Source organism: Eulemur rufifrons, chromosome 2, assembly GCF_041146395.1.
Source record: "Eulemur rufifrons isolate Redbay chromosome 2, OSU_ERuf_1, whole genome shotgun sequence".
In the NCBI taxonomy this organism is placed as follows: Eukaryota; Metazoa; Chordata; class Mammalia; order Primates; family Lemuridae; genus Eulemur; species Eulemur rufifrons.
The window spans coordinates 64,964,652-64,992,140 of record NC_090984.1 but is presented as its reverse complement, the minus strand read 5'-3'; the positions used below and the strand labels follow the sequence as shown (position 1 = coordinate 64,992,140).

At 34.6% G+C, this 27,489-nt stretch overlaps 1 pseudogene; it reads left to right on the top strand.

Moving 5' to 3' along the window:
- Positions 1–4,990, top strand: part of LOC138398338 (large ribosomal subunit protein eL20 pseudogene) — a 112,473-nt pseudogene extending 107,483 nt beyond the window's left edge.
- The last annotated feature ends 22,499 nt before the right edge of the window (positions 4,991–27,489 follow it).

The following is a 27,489-nucleotide window of genomic DNA, read 5'->3' as shown; positions in this document are numbered from 1 at the left end:
AGGAGGTATCAGTGCTGCTGACTTAAATCACGCTGGTTATCATTTAGCCTCTGCCCTTCCTCGGAGGGGACTTCACAAGAAATAGGGACTTTTAGGTAAATGAAATTTGTGCTGACTCTCTCCACAGTGGAACTGACTTTGAAGTCTGATTGAGAGACGGAAGGCCTATTTCAGACTGGTCTCCGAGCCCTGTGATTTCCTTAACAATTCTCCCTCATGTTTTGCTGGCTCTAAGGCATTCTGTATGGCTTTATTTGAATGCTAGTTAAGTACTAAGAGAAGCATGAGAAATAGCCCTTCCAGGAATTTCTAGCTCTGATGGGCCTGAAAAGTAAGTTTTAAATTGTACCAGGTTTGGCCGGGTGCAATAGCTCACGCCTGTAATCCTAGCACTCTGGGAGGCCAAGGCAGGTGGATCGTTTTAGCTCAGGAGTTCGAGACCAGCCTGAGCAAGAGCGAGACCCCGTCTCTACTAAAAATAGAAAGAAATTATACGGACAACTAAAAATATATACATATATATATACATATATATATATATATGTATATATATATAAAATTAGCCGTGCATGGTGGCACATGCCTGTAGTCCCAGCTACTCGGGAGGCTGAGGCGGGAGGATCGCTTGAGCCCAGGAGTTTGAGGTTGCTGTGAGCTAGGCTGATGCCACGGCACTCTAGCCCTAGCAACAGAGTGAGACTCTGTCTCAAAAAAAAAAAAAAAAAATTAAAATGTACCAGGTTTAATTTTTTAAAAAATGTTCCATTCATTCTCCCTTGCAACCTTTCGAACAACAGGATTTTTTTTCCAAAAAGATCCATGCAGATTAATTGGATAATTTTCTTGAGGGAGGAATTGAAATGGCAATTCAGCTTCAGCTTCAGTCAGAAACTCCATGACTTTTAGCCTGATCTTTGTTGCTCCATAGGGCTGTTAGCTTGTTAAGGAGCCTTTGGTGCCATTACACAATTTTGTGCTGTGTAAAAGCAGAGACGTCAATGTTTGGGCAATTCCACAGTCTGACTAGAGTTTCTGGTTTGTTTCCTGGAAGGAGCTTTGTTAATACCTACGGTGAAGTGGTCTTAGTGAAACTCCATTGCTGAGGCTAAAGGGCTTCCTGTGTCTAGTTAGAACATGGAGAGGAGGTTAATTGAGACCCTTCTCACTATGCCTAGGGGAAGCATTGTTAGCAACAAGGAGAATTTGGTTTCTGGAGTTTCCGTTTGCACAGATTCCATACTATGTTATCCATTGCCAGTGGGATAAAAGGAGAGGTTTTTGAAAAGAATTGATATCATGATTCTCATATGAAAAATGCTTCATGTGATAGGCATGAGCAAGAACAATCTAAAAATAAGTATTTCAAAAGGAAAGAAAAAGTTAATTCTGTCCTGTGGGGTAAGCTTAACAAGAGCAGGAAGATAACCTGGATGAATTTGTGTCATAGATTCATTCATAACAGCAATAGCAATAGCAACAGAAGAACAAAATAGCCTCATCAATTATTAGAGCTGCTTTGCAAGAAGCTAGCCCAAATTCGTGCATTTGCAATATCTTATTTATCAATGAAAATCTTGGTTTCACATAAACTTTCAATCTTGCTTTCCTGCTCCTCATCTGAATAAGCTGAAACATACACACATACACACACTCATAATCACTTACCTTCAGAAATATTATTTTAGGGTCCACACAGAAAAAAGATGATTTAAAATATGTGAATATTACTTTTCTTTTAGGCTAGTACCCTATTTCACAAGTTTCACTATTTTTCACTAGGATTTTACTGAACTATTTTAATATTTTACAAGAAGATGCCTAAGTATATTTATTAATCTTTTAACCTAATGGTTTCTAATTTATTGTGAAACACAGTTAAATCCAATTTAGTTTCATACAAGTGAAATTCTTGGGTTTTGCTTTGACATCTGCTTGCCTAAAGCCAAGGAAGCAATCCTTTAATTCAGTCCACCAGATCCTAGCAAAATTTCCTGAGTAGTAGATTTATAGAAAATTTCCCAAGTATTATGGGTTTCTTCATCAGGAAGTACTTTTAATGAGTATTCTAATTTTTAAATATTTTTTTCCAATCTGGTAATTCAGTCCCATTAGATATGAACAATTACTGATTGCTGTTCTTCCTACAGCAACCAGTTACATTAATGAGTGGCTTTATGAAGTTGTCCCTCAGTTCTTTTGTAGTATACTCAACATTTAGTTATATTCTTATTAATCCCATAATCATAAATATTTTGTCTTATTTCTTATGATTTATGGACATAGTTACAAGAAAAAAGCTAGGAAATCATCAGGGATTTAGAAACCTCACTATATTCTTTAGTAGTAGATGCACATGTATATGTTGGTATTTTTTAATAGTAGACACACATATATGCTCCTTGAGCACATTCTGCATCAGCACTCATGTCTATCTAATGTCAGATGTCAGTATCATATACAATATCTGCATCATTGTGATAAACACTGAAGAGAATAGATTCAAGAAAAATAAATATAAAACTTTATGAATTTTATGTGTCTTTCCAAATATGTAAAAATGTGTAGAGTCAAAATTTGACCTCAGTCAATTTTGACTATCCAATTCAGACTCTATCTAAGAGGCATGCTTTCCAAGTTCCTCTTATCAGAACTCCCTGCCCACTTCTAACATTTTGACTTATTCAACTCAAATAGTGAGTCAGAAATCAAAAAGCAATTAAACTGAGTGCAATTAAATTCGGTATGCCAGTCTTATATCCAGGTCAGAAAAGAAATGAAAATTAAAGAAAGTGCCAAATTTGACTGATCATTGAAAAGATAACACCTAAGATTTTAAGTTTAACTGGTGTATAATAATTTAAATCTCAAACTCTTATAGACATAATGTTTTGAAATATTGAAATGATTCTTTTCTTTTAGAAAAATAAAAGCTTTCAGGCAAGTATAAATTTCATATTTTTCTCATAAGACCAACTTCTGCTAGACATTATGCCCCATATGAATGGTAATCTCCTCTTCAGAACTATTCCTGATCATTCTCACAATATTTCCATCTTTTCATGTATTAACGTGACTGAAATTCCTGTCCTAATCACATATTTTTCATAATCACATGCTGTCAGCTGCAAATTTTCTTAGAATAACTCTTTCATCTACTATTTTCAGAAAACAAAGCTAGTCCACTTAAATACATTTTCTTTAACCTTCCATTCTTTTATTTCTTCTATTCTTCTATTTTCTTCTATACTTTTTTGTCCTTTTCTATCCTTCCAATTTGGGTTTTTTTGGTTGTATAGGTGGGTATTTCTAAGCCCTTAAGTATTACATATGGACTTCTTATTTAGACAATGGTACATTAGCTTGTACCAACTAATTCTTCCACCAAGAACTACAACAAAAACTGCATGATATATGTATGTATATGTCTGTATGTGTGTGTGTATGTGTGTGTGTGTGTATGACATGTGAGAGTGACTGAAGCAGTCAAGACTTGAGGAACCAAGATACTGGAGAGAAAAAAAGCATTGAAATATGAGCCCAGTATTTAGCACTGCTTTTTCCCTTGAGGCATTTGTCAATTATTAGTATCTGAGAGACCATGAAGTTTGTCAGGATATTAGAAGTATTATAAGGCTGAGAAAACAAAATTGGATCTTAAGGCCCACCAAGGAGAAAGGACTCCTACCTCTAGTCTTTTGGTTGAAGCTCTAAGTGTATACACTCAAGAATTAAGGGCACACCAGAAATAAACCACCTCTTACAAAACTGAAACCCAGCCACAAATTATATGAATCTTAATTACAGACTGAGGTTCTTTCAGCATGAGAAGGAGAAGCTTTTTCACAGGAGAAGCTTATTGGGGAATCAATAATTGAATTGTATTAGGGCAATCTACCCCTAGCCTGAGTGCCTTTCAGAATTAGAAGTAAATACTCTCTAGAGAAAGATTACATTAGTCAGATCCTGAACCACAAATTATCTCTACAGCTTTTAATACATAATATTTGACATTTAATATAAAAGTTACCAGGTATACTAGGACAAGAAACCAACCAACAAACAAAAGGCCCAAACCTGAGAGAACAAACAGATAATAGAATTAGACCTACAGGCATTTATTACTGGAGATACTGAAGTTATCAGACAAGTTTTTAAATAAACATAAAAAACATGCTCAAGAAAATGAGGGACACTCTTGAAAATTTCAGCCAAAGAAAAACTGGTCTGTGTAAAACAAACAAATGGATATTCTAAAGTCAAAAATAACAGTAAAGTAATTCAGAACTCAGTAGGTAAGTTTAATAGCAGACTAACTTCTTCTAACTGTTTCACCCTCTGCAGAGTGATGGATTAGCTGTGATTAACATGAGTTAGGTAAAAAATTTTTAAAGCCTTTTGTGGGTGGCGGCGAGCTTGGAGAGAGCGCCAAGAAGGCCTCTGGCACATTGCGAGAGTACAAAGTAGTGGGGCACTGCTTGCCTACCCCCAAATGCCACACGCCACCCCTCTACCGCATGCGATCTTTGCACCTAACCATGTTGTCGAAAAGTCCCGCTTTTGGTACTTTGTATCTCAGCTAAAGAAGATGAAGAAATCTTCAGGAGAAATTGTCTACTGTGGGCAGGTGTTCGAGAAATCCCCCCTCCGCGTGAAGAACTTCGGCATCTGGCTTCGCTATGACTCCCGCAGCGGGACCCACAACATGTACCGAGAGTACCGGGACCTGACCACGGCGGGTGCTGTCACCCAGTGCTACCGGGACATGGGTGCCCGGCACTGTGCCCGGGCCCATCGATCCAGATCATGAAGGTGGAGGAGATCGCGTCCAGCAAGTGCCGGCGGCCGGCGGTAAAGCAGTTCCACGACTCCAAGATCAACTTCCCGCTGCCCCACCGGGTCCTGCGTCGTCAGCACAAGCCGAGCTTCACCACCAAGAGGCCCAACACCTTCTTCTAGGTGTGGGGCCTCCCCCGGCTGCTCAAATAAACTTGAGAACTCGGGAAAAAAAAAATTTTTTTTTTTTTAAACAGAGCATAACTATTGAAGAATAGAGCATTGGTGAACATAAATTCAGGAGAATAAATACAAACAGTCACAGAGAGAATGAAGGATGTAATAGACAAAAAAAAAAAAAAAAAAAAAAACATGAAATCCATTTGGGACACAGTGAGATGCCTAAGTATATTTATGTGGAGTATCAGAAAAATAGAAAAAAGGAGAATAGGGAAAGGAATATTCAAAGAGTCCATAAAGGAGAATTTTCCAAAACTGAACACTGACAATGAAACACAAAATAAATACAAAGAAAATCATACTTTGGTACATCATAACTATTTAAAATCAAAGTGAGCAGCCAGGCGTGGTGGCTCATGCCTGTAATCCAGCATTCTGGGAGGCCAAGGTGGGCAGGTCATTTGAGCTCAGGAGTTTGAAACCAGCCTGAGCAAGAGGGAGACCCCATCTCTACTAAAAAAAATAGAAAGAAATTAGCTGGACAACTAAAAAATATATATATATATGTGTAATATATATATATATAAATTAGCCGGGCATGGTGGCACATGCCTATAGTCCCAGTTACTTGAGAGACTGAGACAGTAGGATTGCTTGAGCCCAGGAGTTTCAGGTTGCTGTGAGCTAGGCTGATGCCATGGCATTGTAGCCTGGGCAACAGAATGAAACTCTGTCTCAAAAAAATAAAATAAAATAAAATAAAAATGAGCATCTTACAAGCATCCAGAGATTATAACTGCTCATAATCCAGATATTATGACTATATCATATTCAAAGCAGTAACAGTATGACTAATAACTTATTCTCAACAGTTATAATGGAAACCATAGGACAGTGAAATGACATTTTTCAATGTTCCAGCCTAGAATTCTATTATTTAATAACACAGAAAATATTCCCCATAAAGGAAGGCTAAGTAAATACATTTTTATAAACTGAGCAGAGTCATTAAATATCTAAGGAAGTTCCTCAGAAATACAGAAGTAAGGGCTTGCAGGAAAGCATATAAAACAACAAAAAGAGTAGAACTATGGGGTAAATCCAAGTAAATATTGATAATCTAAATCAATAACAATAAAATCTTGTGAGGTTTAAAAATATGCTTATCTAACACAATATGTGTCCCTCCACATTAAAAATTTACAAAACACTATTGAAAGAAATAACAATTAATTGGCGGAATATGCCATATTTACAATTAAAAGACTCAATATCACTATGCCAGTTTTCACTCAAAGTAGCCTTTCAGTAGAATCCCAATCAAAATTGTAGAAAAAATTTTGTGTGGAAATTTAAAAGCTGATTCTAATATTAATTTCTATGGAAATGAATAGGACCTAAAATAATCAAAACAACCTTCAAGAAGAAGAATAAAGCTAGAGGATTTCCACTGCAAAATATCAAGATTTATTATAAAGTTACAGTAAGTAAGACAGTGTGATATTGACCCAAAGGCATTTCTACAATGGGGAGAGGGAAAGGTGGTAATCTTTCCAAATAAACGGTGGTGAATTAATTGGATATCTGCATGGGAAAACATGAATTTTTCTCTGCCTTATAGCATATACAAAGATTAGTTCAAGTGGATGGATCATAGAGAAATGTGAAAATTAAAACTCTAAATCTTCTAGAAGATAGCAGAGGAAATTATCTCTATGACTGAGTTAGGCAAATACTTAAATAAGACATAAAAGACCACTAGTCATGAAATAATATATACATATATTAAATTTCACTAAAATCAGTAACTTCTGTTTACTCAAATATATCATTAAGAGAGTGGAATGCAAATCATAAACTAGGAAATTATATTTACAATGTATATGTTCAACAAAAGACTCAAATCCATAACACATTTAGGAATTCAACCAAAATAAGATGACAACTAAATCTAAAAATGGGCCAAAAAAATAAAAATAAAAACCCTCAACAGGCACTTCACCCACTCAAAAATATTCAGAAGAACAAAAAACATATAAAAATATATTCAACATCATTAGTAAATAGGGAAATGAAAACTAAAACCACAATATTATACCACAATATACCCACAAAAATGGTTACAGTTGAAAAGATAGACAATACAAAATAACATGAAAAATGGATCAAATGTAAATTTATACATTACTTTTGTGAGTATAGCTTGATACAAGCACTCTTCAAATGTTTGGCATTATCTGATGAAATTAAATATATGCCTAGTCTATTATATATCAATGCCACTCCTGTGGGTATACCCAACAGAAAATGAGTGTTTGAGTCCACAAAAGACATGTATAGATGAACAGATTGATATATAGATTGTAGATGGATAGCTAGACAGAATGATATAAATATGCATACATACATATGAGCATGCATACGTACATATATACAAGCATACATAAAACTAGAAGAGGCTTCTGGGCAAAATTAAAGCTTGTAAAAGAAAGGGGGGCAAACAAAATGAGGCCAGAATGAACAGCTCAGAGGTAAGGTAGGCAGGGAGACAATAATTTTTCTACTCCATCTATTCCCCATCCAGCCATAAGACATCCTGCACAAGGCCAATAAAAGCAGGTTAAAGTGGAACAAATGTACTGTCCAGGAGTGGGTAGGTAACATAGTGCCACAATGCTCTTTGTAAACCATATTGAAAATGTGGGGGAAAAAACTATGTAGCTCCAAATTATTTACAGTGATTCCCTGTCAGAAAAACGCTTTCAATATTATGTATTTCTATAGTGATAGAACTTTTTTTAAGTAGCATTTCTATGTTATCATATAAGTTAAAATAAAAAAATTTCAAAAGCATAAAATCTATGTAAAATTTCATAATAGCAAAAGCAGAAAATGGATAAATATTATTAAAATGTTTTAAGAGAGCTAAGGTCCTTGCATTGTCTTGAAAGTAAAAGTATCAATTTACATTAGTCTTTGTAAGAAGCATAAATATCATAATCTCTAAAATAACTACTAAAAAAGTAGTAAAAATTGTATATAAACTAATAGCATAGAAGATGTTGAATAATAAAAAGTGCTCAGATTATTCAAAGGAAGGCAAAAAAAAAGGGAGGGAAAGGAACACAGAACAGTTGGGACAAACAGGAAACAAATAGGTAGTAGATTAAACCCAAATATATCATTAATTATATTGAACTTAAATGAACTAACTACCCTAATTAAAATACAACAATTAGACTGAATTTAAAAGAAAAACTATATGCTGCTTACAGAGACACATTAAATATAAGATTGCAGAAAAATTGAAAGAGAAAGGGTGTAAAAAATATACTATGTAAATACCAAGCAAAAATGTAGCTATTGTGTCTATATTAATAGCAAAGTAGACTTTAAGACAAGTAGTATTGTTAGAAATAAAGAAATTTTATAATAAAAATACTAATCATAAGGATTTTAAAATTCTGTATTTTATGTACTAATATAAAGAAGTCTAATAACATAGACTTCCTGTCAAAAGAATAATAAATAATAAAAAATAACAAGGTCCAAGATCTCTCTTACAAAGTAAAGTACTTGGGTTTTGTGGCAAATATTTTTCCAACAGAGAAATTCTTTTCTTCTCTTTTTTTTTTTTTTGCCACTTATTGATTCAAAGCTCTGTTCCAAAAAGTGGAAGCTGACAATGTCCTAAGTTCCAGGTGCATAATGATATTTTGTATTTTACATATATTTTTACATATATAAATATATACCTACATGTGTATAAATACATATTTATATATATTCTGATCTGTCTTTGATACCTCTTTGGATATGTACTGTACTCTGTTTTATAACTTGTTGTATCCTTCACACTATATAGCAGAGTACTTACACTTAATAAATGCTAAAAAAAGAAATAGCTGAATGACTAAATAGAAGGAAATTTGTAGTATTTTCCATGAGTTCTAGTTTCTTTGTCCTGCCCTGGAGCTTTGAAAAATTCCATTTTTGTTTTGTAATAATTGGTTATGATCAGACAACATAGGTATTATTTATGTTTTCATATATGGGTAAATAGGTTATGTTCATTGGTCATTAAAACATCCAGAACTTAGAAAGGGCTTAGTTAACTTATAAGTAAATAAAAGTGATTTTTCAAAGCTACTTGTTCTATTTACTTGCATGTAACAGATATCCAATAGAAGCTGATAAACATTAATTCTTATATCTGTCATTTGTGTTCACTAATCATAGATATTATTATCAATTCTTGATTAGAATTTTTAATAATATGTTCTATTATAGAGATTCTATATCTTCTGCATCACAATGTCCTCTTCTCAAAAGACCTCTTTTTGGCTCATAAACCCAGTAAATCTTACCCTAAAAATAAAAACAAAAAGAGAAAACAACAATAAAACCTTGTTTTCAACCTACTATTCTTGTCAGGAATTTTCATCTGTCCTGAAAAACAAAACAAAATACTTAGTCTGTATTCATTATCTCCTTTCACTCCTTGGAGCTTTGCAGATTAAATTCTGTTTCCAAAAGTGTTAATGCCCCAATCCTCAAACTCCTGGTCTCTTTTTAATCTTTCTATCCCACACTGTAGCCAAACTTTCCCTTGAAACCCTCCTTTACCACTGATTTCCATTGCCCTAATTTTTCCTGATATATCTATTTTATTCTATTTAATTTTTAGTTTACTAGGACAGATCTTCTCCCTTTGTCTTTTCCTTCCAAGTAAGCAGACAGACCTTGAAAGTTGAAGATAGAATTCCCTTTTTTTCTCACCCTACACTGACTCTCTCTGCAATCTCACTAACATTGGCATCATCATATATTTATTTCGGTCAATAAGTCCCAAGTTTCACTTACAGCCCTGCACCTCTGTCTGCCTATTAACACTGCCATATAAATGCCTTACTAATTAGTTAACAATGTCTACACATTCTACCCCTGGAAATGCATCTGAAATCTTATCATTTATTTTCCCAGTGTTCCTACTCTACCTCAGATATCAAACATTTATCATGTTATCTAATGTAATTGTTATTTATTTTTCTAATCTTCAGCTTTGCATCTCCAAACTAAAGTCAGTAGAACTTCATTTCCCAAGGTGCGTTTTTTATGGACGACTAACACCAAGAGGTAGACATTACTTAAAGAGAGAAATTCAAGAGTCAAAAAAGTTTAAGTAATGCTACATCTTAGAGCCTGTTTGGGAAGAAGCATAATGAATATTAGCACATGAGAGGCTCTAAGAAGTAATATCTTTAAGAATTTATTATTTAATCATGCATTTTCTGGAATATACTTCTGCAAATGTTGTGCTAGATTTGCTACATTTGCTCCTGTGGTGCCTCATTGTCTACAGACCAATCTTCTTGCTTCCATCCTCCAAAGCCTTCACTATACCATGCATCAAAGTTCATTCCAAAAGTAATAGTGTTTTTAAGAGAGAATGAGCTGCCTCATTCTTCTTTTATTTTTCCATAGTGCTGATCATGATCCATTGTACCCTTAATTTCAATAAATGCTTAACAGTTTTGGATTGAATTTTCCAATTTTTGATTTTATAGCAATACCTTGCTATTTTCAAAATTTAGAATTTTTTCATTACTATTTAATGATCTAGATGCTATCCATGACTTTGTCCATTAAAGTGTCAGAAATTTTGAAAGAGTTCTTAACCCAAGTTACCAACAAAGCATAGTATATATTTCAGGAGATTAAATAGTTCTGTACTGAACTGAATGATTTAAACTTACTCCCAAATCACCCAAAATTCTGGGAGGAAGTGATGTACTTACTTTCATGAATTCATTAATTAAGTGCTGACGATACTCTAGGCTTTTACCAAAAATAGAGATGATTCTGTCTCTTTCTGAAGAGATCATCTTTAGTTTCTATCTAACTGTTATTTATTAGAATACTAATGCAGTTTATTGTTATCTGCCACCCCTGGGGGACAACGAAACATAAAAAAAAGAGAAAATATTGGCACAATGGTTGTTTTTAGTTAAAATTGCCTGAGAAACGGAAGTTGCTGTCAAATAAGTTGATGTGTGCTGGCAGAGTTACGTGAGAAGCTTGAATTGCCTCTTCCTACATTATGTCTAGCATGTCAAGCTCTCAGTTTCATGAGGGTAGATCTGGTATTGTATCGTGTCTTTCACAATTAACTCAAAGTAGCCCAAAGCAACAAGTTTCCCAATGGTAATACCATGAGTATGTAGGCAAATATGGTAACATGATAACTTTTCTAATAGAGGTAATTTTTTTAGGGCACTAGTGATGCTTCTGACTCTTCCTGAGATATGCCATGACATATCTCTTCTAACTATTGAAGATACCATTTATATGCTATGGGTTGAAAATGCCTATTCTTTTAAAAGACTAAATCTTTTCTTATATGAGCATCTTTAGCTATTCAAAGGAAATGAAATCAGTTGGGAAAATGAGGTTAATTTCTCAGCCCTCTACATGAGAAATTAGATACTCAAATCTTGCTGAATTCCTGATCTGTGAATGCAAATCTTTTTAAGTCATTACCTATTTACTGCAAAGCTATGGGGAATAAGGAAGTTTAAATGCTTCAGCCATTTCTTTTTAAAAACTTTCTTGTGTATTTTAAACCCATGGAATTGCAGGGGAAGGGAGAATAATCCTCCTGTAAATTAAGTCATGTTGCTCTTGATGATCGGGTCAGACCAGCTGATAAGCTCTTAGTAGAAATGCAGCACAGCAATTGACTGTCACAAAGATTAACATCCATTTGCTTAGCTAATGAGTGCCACATGCATAGCATATCCAAAACTCATGCTTTAAAAGGTTGTATCCATTTTTATCATCACATCTGGAAGCACATCCAGTGTGGTATACAGCTGCATGACTGATTTTCATGTTTGTGGCTTGTAATCAGTCTCGTTAATTTTTAGTCATATTCCATATATACTGGTGTACTTGGAAATATATATTATTGACATCTGGAAAAGTTTTACTTTTCAGGTGTTTATAAATGCGTTTCAGCACTATTTTCCTTTTTCTTTGGCCTTGAATGGTTCTCCCTTCCTAATTTTGACATGCATAATATCTCACAATAGCTGGCCCTTCATAGGTAATAATGCAATGAAAGTTTACACAGGAATTATTTTAACTAGGTATTTTCAATTACTAAGGAGTTACTTGACCCTAGTTGGTCTTTTTCAGTGCTACTAAAGTAAAGAGAGAGAGAGAGAGAAAAGGCATCCACAAAATGTTAAATTAAATGTTTAAAATTAGCCTTTGCTATATTTTGCTTTGAAATACCTGCAAGTGTACTTTTAAAAAATGTCTAAATGATGTGTCATGTTATGTTGAGTATCTTCTTTCAAAATAAATCCTGCCCCTCAAGAATATCTATATCCAAAGTAGCTATGCCGTAATGTAGACTATAATAGCCCTTCTGTGCTAAGAAGAACAGGGATAGAAATAGATACTGTATGACTAAATGCTGATTGACAGCTCCATCACAGGCTTGGTGCTTCTTTAGTTAAGCTGCAATAAAGAGACTTCATATCATAGCATTCAACAGATAATAAAATAGCATAAACAGATGTAACCTTGTGGAAAAAAATTGTCTACTTGATTATAACAGTAACAAATTGAACATTTACTTTTTAAATATCCTAGGTAGAGATCACAAAAGTAAGTGTTGATTTACAAGGTAAACTTTCCTCTCAATTATCCTTTAGATGTTATTTCTAATAGAAAATAACACTATATCTGGGTATTCTTTACATACATGAAGGCAAAATATTTCTTAGTATATAAGAATTTTTTAAATGTAAATGCTGATTGAAATGTCTACCAGTTACAGATTGGAGACAGCTTAAAAGCTGCTACAAAATGAAACTTCACTTTCAAACCTGTCAAAGTTTACTGCATTGGTATATTATTGGGAGGGAAAAAAACCTGAAGAATTCTTGCTATCAAAGTTTTATAAGAAATAAGTAGGATGCTTTCAGAAGCAAAGCCCTTTACTACTCAGAGAATCACACATGACAATGAATGGCATCATTACTCATCATAGACTCATCTAAATGTATCCTCAGAATCGTGGAGACCTCAAAACCTCCTTATCAGTTCCAAGAACTTACATAAAAATTGGTAAAGTAAAAAATGATAATAATTTAATCCCCTAGAATTGACCATACTTACTTTTCCACATATACAATATATGCTTTTAAAGTTATTTCCCTTTGATTTCTTTTAATTCTATTGTTATTTCTCCAAATAACTACATCTCTAGCATCATGAAGAGTTACCATTGGGTCAATTATGACACAACCTATATGATCTGTATAAATCATCTTCCATCCAATTGCATGAGAGATTTTGTGGGAAACAAGTATGATTATATCCATTTCTAATTCTGTTTCATTCTGATGGCAATATTCTCCCCTCATCTTATTGTTAATGCTAAATATATTTTTAAAATGTAAGTTAACAAGTTCCACACTTAAAATTCATACCTGTTTTGATCCACATGAGTGAACTGAATTGAGACACTTTCAGTGATAGAGCAGAAGGGAGTGTAATTAATGTCAGCCACACAGAATCTTTGGGACATATAGAGTTTCTGAATCTCTGAATTCAGCAATGCCATCAGTGTTTTGGCTGGCAGCCTATAACCCTCTATTAACCTGAGCCCAGCTTACTCAGCAAGCTATGGCAAATGACTGCTGAGCTGTTACTTTCTAATTTCAAAATACACCTCCAGTTGAGAGAGGGACATGCTCTTTTACATATGGTATGGGATTTTGTTTGGGAACTCAGTTTTCTGTTATGAGTTTTTTAAAGAAATGTGCAGCAGCAGGGGGAAAAAAAACCCAGAAACTTTGGAAAGGGGGAGGGAAGGTGAACTCACAGAAACTGAGATGCACTACTTGTTTTGTCCAGGCACAGAGAAGTTGAGAAATGCTTTGTAGATGGGCCAATTAAATCTATCATCTAAGACTAGGACTACAGAGTTCTGAGCTAAGGTCTTTCCGTCTAGGCTGAAATGCCACCACCACTCACAGCTAAAGAAGGCAGCTTTATTCTACTCTCTCATTTGTGTTGTAGCTAAAGAAATAGTATCAGAGGGTTGGTCCAGAGAAGAAGGGATTATATTCGCCATGTGTGTGAAAGAAGGTATATGAAGAAGAGTGATGAGAAAATAGTGACAAAAATGATGAGCTATCTCCTAAAGAGTAATGATTTCAATCACAAAGACAACAAAATCCCTATAGTCTCCAGGGAACACCTAGGCTTCCATGCTAATTATAAAACTGAGTCAAGTAGAATATTCAAGTAATATATCTTTATTCACCCATTCATTAATTCACCCATTCATTTAGTCATCCTACAAATGTTTATTGAGAACAACATGTGTTCAAGAGACTGTTTTAGCACTGTAGATATAATCCTGAACAAAATGATAACCTTGCCCTCATGAAGTTTACACTCTAGTCACATGACATGCAATAAGTAAGTAAATAAACAAATATATAATATATTTCAAGCAGTAGTAAGTATTACTAAGAAACACAAAGGAGGATGAAGGATAAGACATTGATCACATGCGATGGGGGTGGTGGGCACTATTTCTGTTGGGTGATATGTGAAGGTCAATCTAACGAGGTGAAATGTGAACAGAAATGTAAAAGAAGTTGGGCAGTGAATCATGTGAAGATCTTAGAAAGAATTTTCTGGGAAAAGAGAATAGAAAATACAAAAGACCTAAAGTAGCAATAAGTTTATTTTCTAGCGCTAAAGCAAGAAGGTCACTTTCACCAATCAGAGAGTGAAAGAAAATATGATGGAAAATTAAGCAAGGGCCAGATCATACAGGGTTTCATAAGCTGTGGTAATGACTTTGACTTTTATCCTGAAGGAAATGGAAAACCATTATAGATTTCCCTGTAGAGGAGAGATATGAGCTAGTATAAATTTTCAAGTAATTCCAAGGATTCTGCTGTGAGCAAATAGGTAGATAAATGGTAATAGCATTGGCTGAGGTGAGGAGAACTAGAAAGGAACAAGTTGGGGGAAGGGGGAAAGAAGGTGAGAAAAATAGTTCTAATTTAGACGTGTTGAGATTTCGGTACATATTAGATGAGAAAAAGGGAATACTGAGTAGGTAGTTGAGTGTTTTAAAAACAATCTAGAGTTCAGGGGAGAAATCTGGACGGTGGAAAAGATTTAGGTATTATCAGCATTTAAATGATGGAGTTGAGGCCATGAGACTAGAAGACATTGCGTGGGGAGTGACTGTAGATAGAAAAGAGAATATCAAGAACGGAGCCAGGGCTCTTTTGTATAAAGAAGAGGAGCCCACAAAGGAAATGGAGAACGAACAGTAAGGAAGAAGGAAAATAAGCAGCATAGTGTTCATAAGTTAAGTAAAAAGAGTGTGTCTGCAATGAGGCAGTGGGCAACTCAATCACCTTCTGCAGTGAAATCAAGTTTGAGGAGGACTGAGAATAGACTATTAGATTTGGCAAATGACAGGTCAATAATGTCTTTGACAAGGATCCAGTGGAATAGTAAGGACAAAAGCCTGACTGGAGAGGTTGAGGAGAAAATGCAAAGTGAAGGATTGATAAAAGGAAGACATTGAATTGGAGCCTATTTTTGTATTAATAAAATGCATAACTTAATCCATAATCTGAGAATCCTTCTACATGAATAAGTTTTATATTGTTATTGTGAGTTTGAACTGCTTTTATGTATGCCATTCTGCCAAACCCTAAATTCCTACTTCATTTCATTCCCTTCCATTGTAATTTGAAATGAGAAAGAAAAAGTTATTTGATGTTTGTGATTTCTTCTCATGACTAATCTTTCCAAATTCACGGGTCAGATAACATCATTACCCGCTAGACTATGCCAATATGTTTAGAATTTTATTTTAGATTCATTACCATTAAAGAAAAGTATTTTCATTCGCTAATGCTCAATATTTTCTTAATAAATTATTTTTAGAAAACTATAGCCTCAAGCCACATCTGCAGAAAAATGTAATAATTGGGAGCATTGCAAGAAACTTTAAAATATATCTAATATAGTCTAAGAGGAGTTAATAAGATACTTTTTATTCCTGTTCCAAAACGGACAATGGTCTTCAACAATTAGAGATTTTAAACATAGTTATTTAGAAGATATTTCTATCTCAGTAATATGAACAACCAAGACAGTGAATTACTTCCCATGGAAATAACAGAATCAAAACCTCCTGTTTAGGTTATTTCTTCCACAGACTAAGTGTTAAAAAAGACTTAATAATTCTGGCCATTCAAACCAATACTACTATGACTACTACTACTGTTACTCCTAATAATAATGAGTAGATCAAGCTAAAGTGATCTGTTGGGTATGTCTACCTTTCAACAGGGTGAAAAACAGATGATCAAGCAATGCTTTAGTAAAGTATATACCCAGGGCTCATGTGGCCCCAGATCTGTCAACATTAAGCCACCGTTTCTGTAGAGCAGACTGAATTATTTTGCTGGGAGATGGTCTGATTGAAATCCAAATGTGTGTTTAGTGCGCAATGGGTTATGTTCTGATTTGTCAAGAAGCTAACCCATAAAAGTGATGCGATGGATCCATTTTTCCAAATACGATGATTTATGCCTAACTACAAACTTTGATTTTTACATAAACCAAGGTTTATTTTGGGGGGCAATAAAAAGTAAGATATGATTCTGAATTATATTTGTTTTACTCTTTGTATAATATTTTGGAATATTGTACCTTGTTAAAAATCCTAGCTGGTAATTTATTTTGAAAAATTTCTGAATGGATTTTTCTTGCTTAGAGGAAATGATATTTCTTGTCATTTCAAGTCATAGCAACATTTATAGTTCATAAATGAAAGTAATACAAAATAATTCACAATGTGGTCATATGAAAAAAAAATTCAGCAATTGTCCTTCCTGTCAGAGTTGTACACATTAAGGGCTTTTCTCTTAGAGCTCAGGTTTAACAAACCAGTATTTTCTAATTAGCCAGTAGGCTGGCAGTCACACCCCATCTGCTCTTCCCCAACTCATAATACACTCTGTCTATCTCTTCCAGGCCCGCATCAAGCTCCTGCTGTTCTCCACTTAGCATCAACTTCCTTTCTGCCCTGCTCCCAACCCATCTTTGCATGGAGCTGTCAGCTCTGACTCTCTGTGACTCAGCACTGGATTTCATACCAGAGTAAGTTAAAATCCATTTCCAAGCCATTAAATCTGTATTTGCTCAAGTCAAGAGTCACAACCCCACCTAAATCCTCTGTGTTTTCCTCTGGGTCTTGACCTTTTCCTTTGTGGAAATTGTCAGTTCTCCCGCTGCAGTCACAATAAAATCCAAATAAGGGTTAAATCCTGACCCTACTTGGATTTGAAAACTTTTCCCATTCTAGATGCATACAGAGAAAGACAGAATTGAAGTTACAAGGACAGAATCTGATGGAACATCTCTGTCCCTAGTCATGTGCAGGCATAGATTAAAGCTAAACATGGCTCAGATCAATCAAAAGTTCAGAACACTGAAAAGCACTCTTTCACTCTAGGAAATTGGTGCAGCTTTCTAAAGGTAGAAATCTATGAAATGAGAAAGCTACTGTTAAAAAAAGAAGATACCCAACAAATCTGATGTAACCATAGATTATGATAGGATAATACAAAGTTCCTTCAGATATGTTGGGTAACTTCTTATTTGGCAATGAGGATACAGGAGAAAAAATACATTACAAGTCTGTTCTGTTTTTAATATCAAATAATCTATATGGTGCTTTAATCCATTCATATGCATGTATGATGTATGTCATTGCACTTTTTGTTTGCTTAGCTATATTTCAGTGCTTCATTAGATAATAATATTTGACACCAAAACAAAGATTTGGCAAATGCTTGAAATGGGTTATAACTTGGCTGCTGAAATTTTGCATCTTATTTTTCCATAATGTCTTAAAAACAGGAGCCTGTCCTACTGCTCATAGCTCTTACAAAATAGTAAGTAACTGCATAAAATTAAAGTCTCATTAGTAGAAGACAATATTCTCTTAAGCTATTGGAAACTTTATCTCCCATCCCCTTCTGATCTGATTTTGTAATGCATTTTATACATTGGCTTCATTTTATACCTTCATTTTTAATTAAAATTAATTATTTATCTTTCCCAGAAAATATATAAAGCACTGGAGCAGTCTTTAACCATGGATTGTTTCTTTTTTCTTAAAAGAAAAAAATCCAAACTTCCAAAGTATTTGGCTGCTCTCTCAAGGAGTATGTTTATACCAGCAGGATCTCTGAGTCCTCTTCACTTGCTGTGATGTGGCAGATTGGGTCCAGATTCTGACTTAAATGTCTTGGGTAGGAAAACTCAGAAGGTGAATCTTCAGTGAGGCCTCCATATACTAAAAGCTGCTACTTAACTGGCAGTAAGTGGAGCCTGGCAGCAAAATTAAAGTCTGTAAGAAAATGGATTTTTAAAACGTCTTGAACATGGGCATAAATTATGAACAAAGATTAAGTGCCACATGCTTACAAACCTTCGCTTTCCAAAGAATGTGATATGTAATTTCTGATTTTAAATTAAGAAATGTCTGTTTCAGTTTTTTTTTCTATTGTTTTGCTCTTCAGTCAATACATGTTCAATAATGTTGCTGCTCCATCACCGACATAGTCTGCTCATTTTCTGAGCTGGCAAACTCTACCCTTGGCTCAGCGCTCACTATCTTTGACCTGGCCCTACAGAGCCCAGAAATCTTGCAAAATAAGCACTGACCAACAAAATACCAAGGAAATACCATTTGGGGTTATATACCAATCAGGCAACAATCTGATGGTGACTGTTCAGGCTTTGACAGATAGAAACATTTAGCTGTGATTGTGTATGATGTCATGCGGGTGAGTAAGGACTATGTTGTGCTCATCAGTCTGTTTACATCAGGAGCTCCTAAAGAAGAAAATCACTTCACTTTGCAATGATGATTTTCTCTGACCTTTTCCAGCACCTGCAGAGAACAGATCATGCAGTGATCTGATCAAACACATTCCTTCACATGCACACCACATACACACACAAACACACACACATACTCCACAATGTAAAGTAAGTATTCAAAGAAAAGCAAACTATCCAGAGATAGATATTTAAATTATAGAGCTTTTTTTTTATTTTATTTTTGAAGTCCAAGATGTCCTTGATTTTGCAGAAGTGCTTTCTTTTTTCATCAGACCTTAACCTTTCTGGATTCATGCTGAACACTACTAAGGCAGCAATCTAAATGATGGAAATGATAGGTACTAACAACTGATGAAACTGGTTTTTTTTTGTTTTTTTTTGTCCAGGGAAAAAGAATCCAATTAAAAAAAAAAAAGCAAGAAGCCATATTTGTATTGGTACATTATTTTTATGGTTATCCATCAAATAGATAGATCTTATCAAAGATATCTACTAATACTTTTCTCCTTTCTTTTATTATGTATAGAAAACCTGCACTTCATCAAATTACTTCTGCCAGTTTTCTATACATACAGTAAACGATTTCAGAAATTAACTCACTAGAACTCTTTGTTAAAATTTGTCATTTATCTATTAAAATTCTTCAGCTTTTGTCAGACAATGTACTTAGCTCTGTAATAAGAGTCCCTAAAGATATGTGTGTGATTTGTCAAAAGAGAGACAAAAAGTGTATAAAACTCTAAAATGTCAGCAATCAGGAGATTTAACAGACTTTAGTAAATTTACATAGAATGAATAGAAATCTTTGATATTAATAAACTTAGCTCGGGGGAGTACAAGAGAGGGGGCAAAGAATGATAATTTGAATATAATTTCCACATCACTTCTTCCAAAACTAAAAATTATTATGGATAAATGTGTGATAGGGTTTAAATAACATAAATGTGACTGTTTATCACCACCCCAAAGTTTCAGAGACTATTTCTTCTGAAGTAGACCAATAAAGTATATACATTTTCACTTCATTTATTTTCTTCAACAGAAGGACTAATGTTAAATGGAATAAGGATTATAACATAAAAGTGTCTGGCAGAGAGTGAATATTTTCCTTTTCCATAACATTGAAACGGAAACAGGGGAATCATACCATAAGGGAGAAGAATATTTGCTGACTTTAGGAAGCCTGATCAGTAGCTAGTAATACACAACATAGCAACGACCCCAACAAATAATATTTCCAAAGTAACATAGATATAAAAACACATGACTTTTTTAAGAGTACGATATTATAATAGTAATCAGATTGAGAGTTGGGATAAGTAGTAACTAGTTCCTGGAGAAGGAAAATGTTCAGTTACATTTTTAAGGAGAGATTGGTGGACATAACAAGGACTAATATGTACACATATTGGCAAGACTGAGCCAATCGTGTGCAAGGAGAAGCCAAATAGTTTGATTTTCCTGAATCCAAAAATATGTTGTACTGGTTTGCTAGAGCTGCCATAACAAAATGCCACAGACTGGGTGGCTTACACAACAGAAATTTATTTTCTCACAGTTTTGGAGGTTGGAAATTTAAGATCAAGGTTTGATTCCTTCTGAGGCCTCTCTCCTTGGCTTGCAGATGGCTGCCTTCTCGCTGCATCTTCACGTGGTCTTTTCCCTGTGCACATGCCTTCATGTTTTTATCTCTCTCTCTATTCAAGTTTCCTCTTCTTCTAAGGACACTAGTCAGATTGTATCGGGGCCCACTCTAATGGCCTCATTTTAACTTCATCACGTCTTTCAAGATCTTATCTCCAAATACAGTCACATACTAAGGTACTGAGGGTTCAGGCTTCAACATATGAATTTGAGGGGACATAGTTCAGCCCATAATGTATATGTTCTGGAGTTAGGGTGCTTATAACTTTTGGGTGCCAAGATCTTGGCAATGCTCAGCAGCAATCAGAAGTGGGACTCTTCTTGCTAACACATTTGCAGGATCAAGAAAATTCTATCCATGGATATCAAGGAAAAAAGACTCTAAAGCCTATAAATGCTTTGATGATCTCTTCCTTCCATTGCTAGAGGAGACTATTGCAGGACCTGAAGCCCTCTCTTCAGGTCAGATATTAGAGTTACCCCTTTAAAGCTTTCATTCCAATCCCCTGTTTCTCATTGACTGCTGAGAGTCTCTGAGCATAAAAATTTCAACATCTTTCAGTTCTTTTTTCTAACCCCTCCTCCCCATGATGCTTTATCTTTCTGTTCTCTGCCGGAGTGCCAAGCAGTGCTCTGCTGGGGAACAGTGGGTGTGCTGTGTGTGTACGGGAGTGGGAGAGGGTCGTGCAGAATTCCGTAGGTGGAAAGAAGAATGATCATTCCTTTTCCTTTTTTTATTCCTTAACTTTTGCCTTGAATTAATATAACATGAGAAAATATATTAATTAATAAACAGATCATGCTAACATATTTGCCCTTTGAACTGAATTTCTGATTGGGAAAGTTATGAGACAGGAAAAGAACAGAATGAATAATGTTCACAAAACTTATTTCAGTATTCAAAATTTTATATTGGTGCCATTATTTTTCTAAATCTTTCATTAGACTAAAATTCTCCATTATAATGGCTTTCTTGGTTATAAAACGAATTTGCTAATTAGAACTGGTTGAGCAATAGGAATAACAACAACAAACACATAAAGTTTACTGTGTGCCAGGCATTGTAATAAATATTTCACAAACACTAACCATTTTGATCTTACATCAACACTGTTAGGTAGATGAAAGTATGAGGTCTGTGTTTGATATGAAGAAACTGAGCCACAGAGATGTTAATTGGTTACCCAGGAACAGCAAGTGGCAAAGTAAATAAATGCATACAGGTGGTCTTACTCCAGAGCCCAGGATTTCAACTCTTACTTTATGCATCTGTCATAAGAAGACTCATATTCTGGTGACCAGTATTCATGACAAATGGTAATTCTAATTAAAAAAAACAGGTTTGCTCTACCATTAACAGGAAAGAGAGGCTGTTTTTTTCCAGAAAGGAAAACATTTTAACTGAAAAACCAGGACCATATGGTAAGGAAATACATGCCTCTGTACAAAAGCCTCCCTCTCTGATGCTGTTTACTGATGTCCTGCTTGGATATTTGCCGGCAATTTTTACATATCCTATTTGCCCTAATACATTGTGGCTCCCTATAAAGCAGCCAGCACATAAAATATCCCTGCCTAGATATTTTAAGTCTAGGATTTTAGAATTGTAAGGCTAATTTCCATAATAGATTCAAAAGATTTTTAAAATGAAAGTTCTGTCTTCCCATAATTATGCAACTCACCAAAGCATTTTTATGTGTGTCCTTAAAAATGTTAACTGTCTGAATGTTCAAATTGTTGCTTCACCAACCAATATAGCTAATATAAAAATATATATATGGCAACAAAGGTTGACCTTATTCTTCTGCTCAGAGAAGCTTATATCGATGGATAAGACTCCAGCCAGTATTGAAATAAAAGAGATTGGCATATGAATTGAGTCTTTGCTGGGCTGGAACTGTGGGTGAGAATATTCCAGAAGGTTCACTAGCCAGTTTTGGCCGAGTCTGTTTGTGCTTCATGTATTCCTAACTTTACATTTTCTAACTTCCCTTACAGTTAGATTGGAACCACGTGACAAGTTTTAGGCAATAGACTGTCAGCAGAAGAGTCACTTCTGGTTTCAGGAGTTTGAAAACAGGCATACCTCCTCTCTTCCCCTCTACTTCTGCCATGGTTTTAGAGTCTGTATGTTCTAGATGGGGTACTACCAAATAGCAGAGCCTTCTGACCTTGCCAGTCTACACTGGACATGTAAGATGTGATGTGTTAAGCCACTGAGATTTGGGGATTAATTTTTACCACAACATAATTTCTCCATGCTTAATAAAACTGAAGATGACTGCCCTTAGACAAATGTGGAAGGTAGGGGTGTGCGAGGATTTATTATACATTCAGGTAAGCAAACTCAGTGAACTTTCTAGTTATATTTCCCACATCTAAAATCATAATCCTTAAAGATCCAAATGAGTATATTTTTTAAAACTCCTGAATGTTTCCTTTTCAACTCAAATAGCTAACATCTTGAGATAGATGTTATAAAATATACAATTACAGGTGAAAACATGAAGAAAAATTCAAAAGAAAAACTACTTGGATAAGAAAAATTTCAGTACATCTCACATGACTTTGACTACCTGTGCCTAGTGAAATTGCCTCACTTGTCTAATTTCTCATTCATCCTATGGCCAGTTGTTTTACTCAACAGTTAGCTTCATTTTAGTGGATGCTGTGGCACAACACCCAGATCCATTCTTTAGGACCAAGGTGTTCATTCCTCCAGCTGCCAGGGGTGTTGCCTGCTGAGAGGTCACAGCTGAGTCCCTCCCCAGGAATTGCCTTAGACTGAACAGTGCTGCCTACCCAAAGTATATTCCTTCCCCAGGTTGGCCCACTGACAATGACTGATGGGTGTGGTAGGTGCACAGACCTTGACTCTGGAACATCTTCATACTGCTATCCCAACATAGGAGCTCCCCACTGGGTGTCCTGAGGCTTCTCTACAACTTCTCTGCATTTCAACTCTTCCCTCTGCCAATCCTTGCTTCCCTTGATATCTAACCTGTTATCTAACCTGTTATTCCCAAGAGCTCTCCCCAATAAACCTCCTACAGGTTAATCTGTCTCAGATTCTGTTTTCTGGGGAAGGCAACTTACGACATCCATAAGACCCAAAACAGGATTGCAACTCATAATGAAAGGGTAGCTTGCAAGTTTGTGCATAAGGAAAATCTGAATCATCTTTCTCTTTTTAAATGTCTGAAGTAAATGATCGTATATATAATCATGAATTATCATAAATAGCAATTCCAATATAATTTTTATTTTGGAATAATTTTAGTTTTCCAGAGAAACTGCAAAATATTAAAGAGAGTCCTTTATAGTCTTTACTCAATTTTACTAATATTAACATCTTACTTGACCATGGTACAATTGCCAAAACTAAGAAATGAACATTGGTACATAACCATTAACCAACCTCCAGACATTTCTGTTCCATCATACATCCAGGATACAATATCACATTGAGACAACAGTCATTTTTTAATGACAAAGTTAATAAAACACATATATTCATGTATGTGTGTGCATATATACAAATGACTTTAATAATTAACAAATATAGAAAATATTTTTAAAACCTACATATAAATAGCACACCAGTCTGATACTAATTAGCTGTGTGACTTTATGCATATTTCTTCACTTCTCTGGCCTCAGTCAACACATCTGTAAATAAGATGGGCTAAATTTGATATCTTCTTTCCTTTCCATGTCTTACATTCTATGCTTCGATATAGTTAAAAATGGCATAAAATTTTGCCTAGTATTTCAAAGGAAAAAAATTTCCAGTTAAAAATTACAATTAAAACAGAAGATTTCTAATTAATTGAAATGAAGTGGACATATCTTCATAATCTTGATGGGGTTTTGTTACAATTTTTGATTATTACTTTGAATTTTTTTAAAAAAACTACCAGGTAGTTCCCTTGAACAAGGAGAAAAGTAAAAGATTGTGATAGAACAAGAAAAAAATGCATCTATGAAATGAAGAAAAAGTATTTGAAGTAATTCTTTGAGAGTTTAATGCAGAAACAGAAGGGTCTTAAAGGTCCTTACCTCATTAGTTAAGTATATTTATGTTGAATCAGCCAAGAAATGGCCTGGATTGGGGTAGAGCTGGTGATTAGAAAGCCTCAGAATATGCCACATTTTGATCAACATCTAATTATTTTTTTTGTAAATATGAAGCTAGTTCAACAGGTCAAAATGAGAATAATTATTATTCTTCAGAAGAATATTAATTTCTTGAAAATAAATTATGCTAATCTTTAGGCATGTTATTGCAAAAAGAGAAAAAACTACATAAAGAAATACTTTATGCTTTAATTCATACCCCTTACATTATCAGAGTCATTTAATGAAACTCTGCTTGCGACAGCTAATAGTTAATAAACATTTACTTAAATGTAAACAGTAACTGGTATTGCACATCTTGTTTGCAAAAGAAAAACTCTACTATAAAGAGTGATTACTTAGTTAAATATATTCTAAAACTATTTTAAGTATTTTCATCTGAATTAATGTATTTAGAAAAAATATGTAGTGAATTTCATGATTAATAAAATTACAATGGGGTCAGAGTTTTTTTAGCAATGAGCATATTTGTTTTCCTAATTTTTAAAAAGCATCTTTAATATTGGTACTCTTGCATAATGAAAACCTATAGGAATTTGTATTTTATCCATTCACCTGTATGTGCAAGTCATTCATCTATAAGGAACTGAATTGTATGGATACTATTCTGCTAAAAGCTCTGTCATTTGGAAATGGGCACAATGTCTATGAATACGATAGAATTTGGTTTCTTTGAAAGAATGATAATATTTATGTATATTAACTAATCTACTCAAGCTACAAACATATATCTCTGTCCTGTCCAAATGAAGACCAGGTTATTTCACTAGACAAGTGTGCCATTTGATCATCTTGGCTTTCAAAATTTTATGTAAGTACGGAAAAATAGAATTCAAATTTGGGATCCTCCTTCTTTTCTGAGAAAGGTCAACTTTATATTTACCTCGTGCTTGGCAGATGGACTGCACATGTGCATGCATTGAAAGAGATGGACTCTGATGAGGATGGGGGCTCTGCAGCCTTTCAGATGTAGGCATGAGGTCCATTTTAAGTCTGGGTATTTTCAGCATGGAAGAGAAACGTAGTTTTAAGTTATGGCCATGGCTCTTCCTGGTAGATGGTTCTGTTTCTTCTGGAAGAAGCTGTAGATCACAGTAAAGGAATCAGACTTACAACTACTGCTCTGACAAAGTCGAACTCTGCATTTCAATTATTCTAATCAAAACAAGGGGTGCTCTCTCTTATAGACTAATGATGTATTTGTGATATGATTGGCCCAACTCAGTTACCTAAGCATCACCTAGAAAAAAATAGTTGGATACTTCAAAGAGTAGATGACATTCAAATCTTTCTTATTTGGCTTTGTAGTCCATGATATTGTTATTTTTCCAGCACATTTGCTTTCCTAATTGTGTTTTTGCTTGAATTAGTATTAAAAAGATTTTGTCTTCCCTGAGCACACACCAGCTGGGTAGTGGGAGGAAAGGGCCTCAGAGCTAACCAGGCAGTGGGGCAATACAGCTCTAAGATTCAAAATTAGTCATGAATAATTCACAAAGCAGATAATCCACCCATAGACAAACAAAAGGTACTGGAATCATCCCAGGATCATTTTATCCCTTGTTCTAATTCTTAGACTAGTAAATTTTTCTTGACTTTTTTTTTGTACTGATTAACACATACACTACAATATTTTATTTAAGAAGCTTTAATTGAAATTGATATCCCTTTGAAAACAAAAATATTATTTTTTTGCTCTTGGTTATATTTCCTTTTCAGTTGAAAGCTGTATTGTATTTATGTAGGAATAGCTAATAAAACATGAGGTTAAAACGTTTCCATGGTCTAACAACTTGTAGATAGTGGATTCTCATGTAATTTGTCATTCGTTTAGGAAATAGTGGCTTTGCCCCTCTGAACTTCAGTTACTTCTCCCAGATTGGAGATGAAAATATTAAAACCTTTGAAATAAATTGTGAGGATTAGTAAGATAACACAGGTGCCCGATGTCAATAAACAAAAGGCCCTGTAAGTATTTTGACTTTATTCTTTTCTTTCGTATTTCCATTGCCATGGATTAGCCTTATTTAGGATGCCAGAATAACTGCTGCTATCGTTATTGCCTTATATTTACCAAACATCGGCAGTATTCTTGGCATAACACAACACATTAAGGAAAATTTCCTGTCCTGGAGAGGGTGCAGGGGATAGCGAACTACAAGAACAACAGAGAAATCTCAGAAACGCATATTACTGTTCAGTAGTGAGTGAGTTACTCTTAAAACAAACAAAAAAAAACAGTGATGATTGCTTTTCTCTTCATTTTAAAATTACTTTTTGTACTAGTAAATGAAGGAATATACAAGTATAAATGTCCATGTGTCATATATTTGAAGTCTGCATGGCACTTCTCTCTTTCATGGACCATTTTAAGGGAGTTTGGAATTAAAATTATAGTCCACTGACCTTTTTTAGTTCTATGTCCATCCTATTCTCTAATCTGGGTGCATATATTTATTAAAAAAATATATATATATATACATACACACACATTTGGGTAAATCATCTTTTCCTTTGAAACACCACTCAACTTCCTTTGTCCCACACTCATCCTTTCTAATATTGAAAGTCAACTTAAATATTTACTTAAGGGGACATGAAAGATAACCTTTTCTTTAACACAAATGTAATTACTTTTTAAGCATATGTTACCATGAAGGCAGACACTGTCTTGTTTAATTATATGATAAGCACACCATGAAGACCATCAGTTTGACTCTGCTGATTACATACTCATTCTTGAAAATATCTCTCCTTGTGTTATGACAAGATTTTCTCTTGATTTTC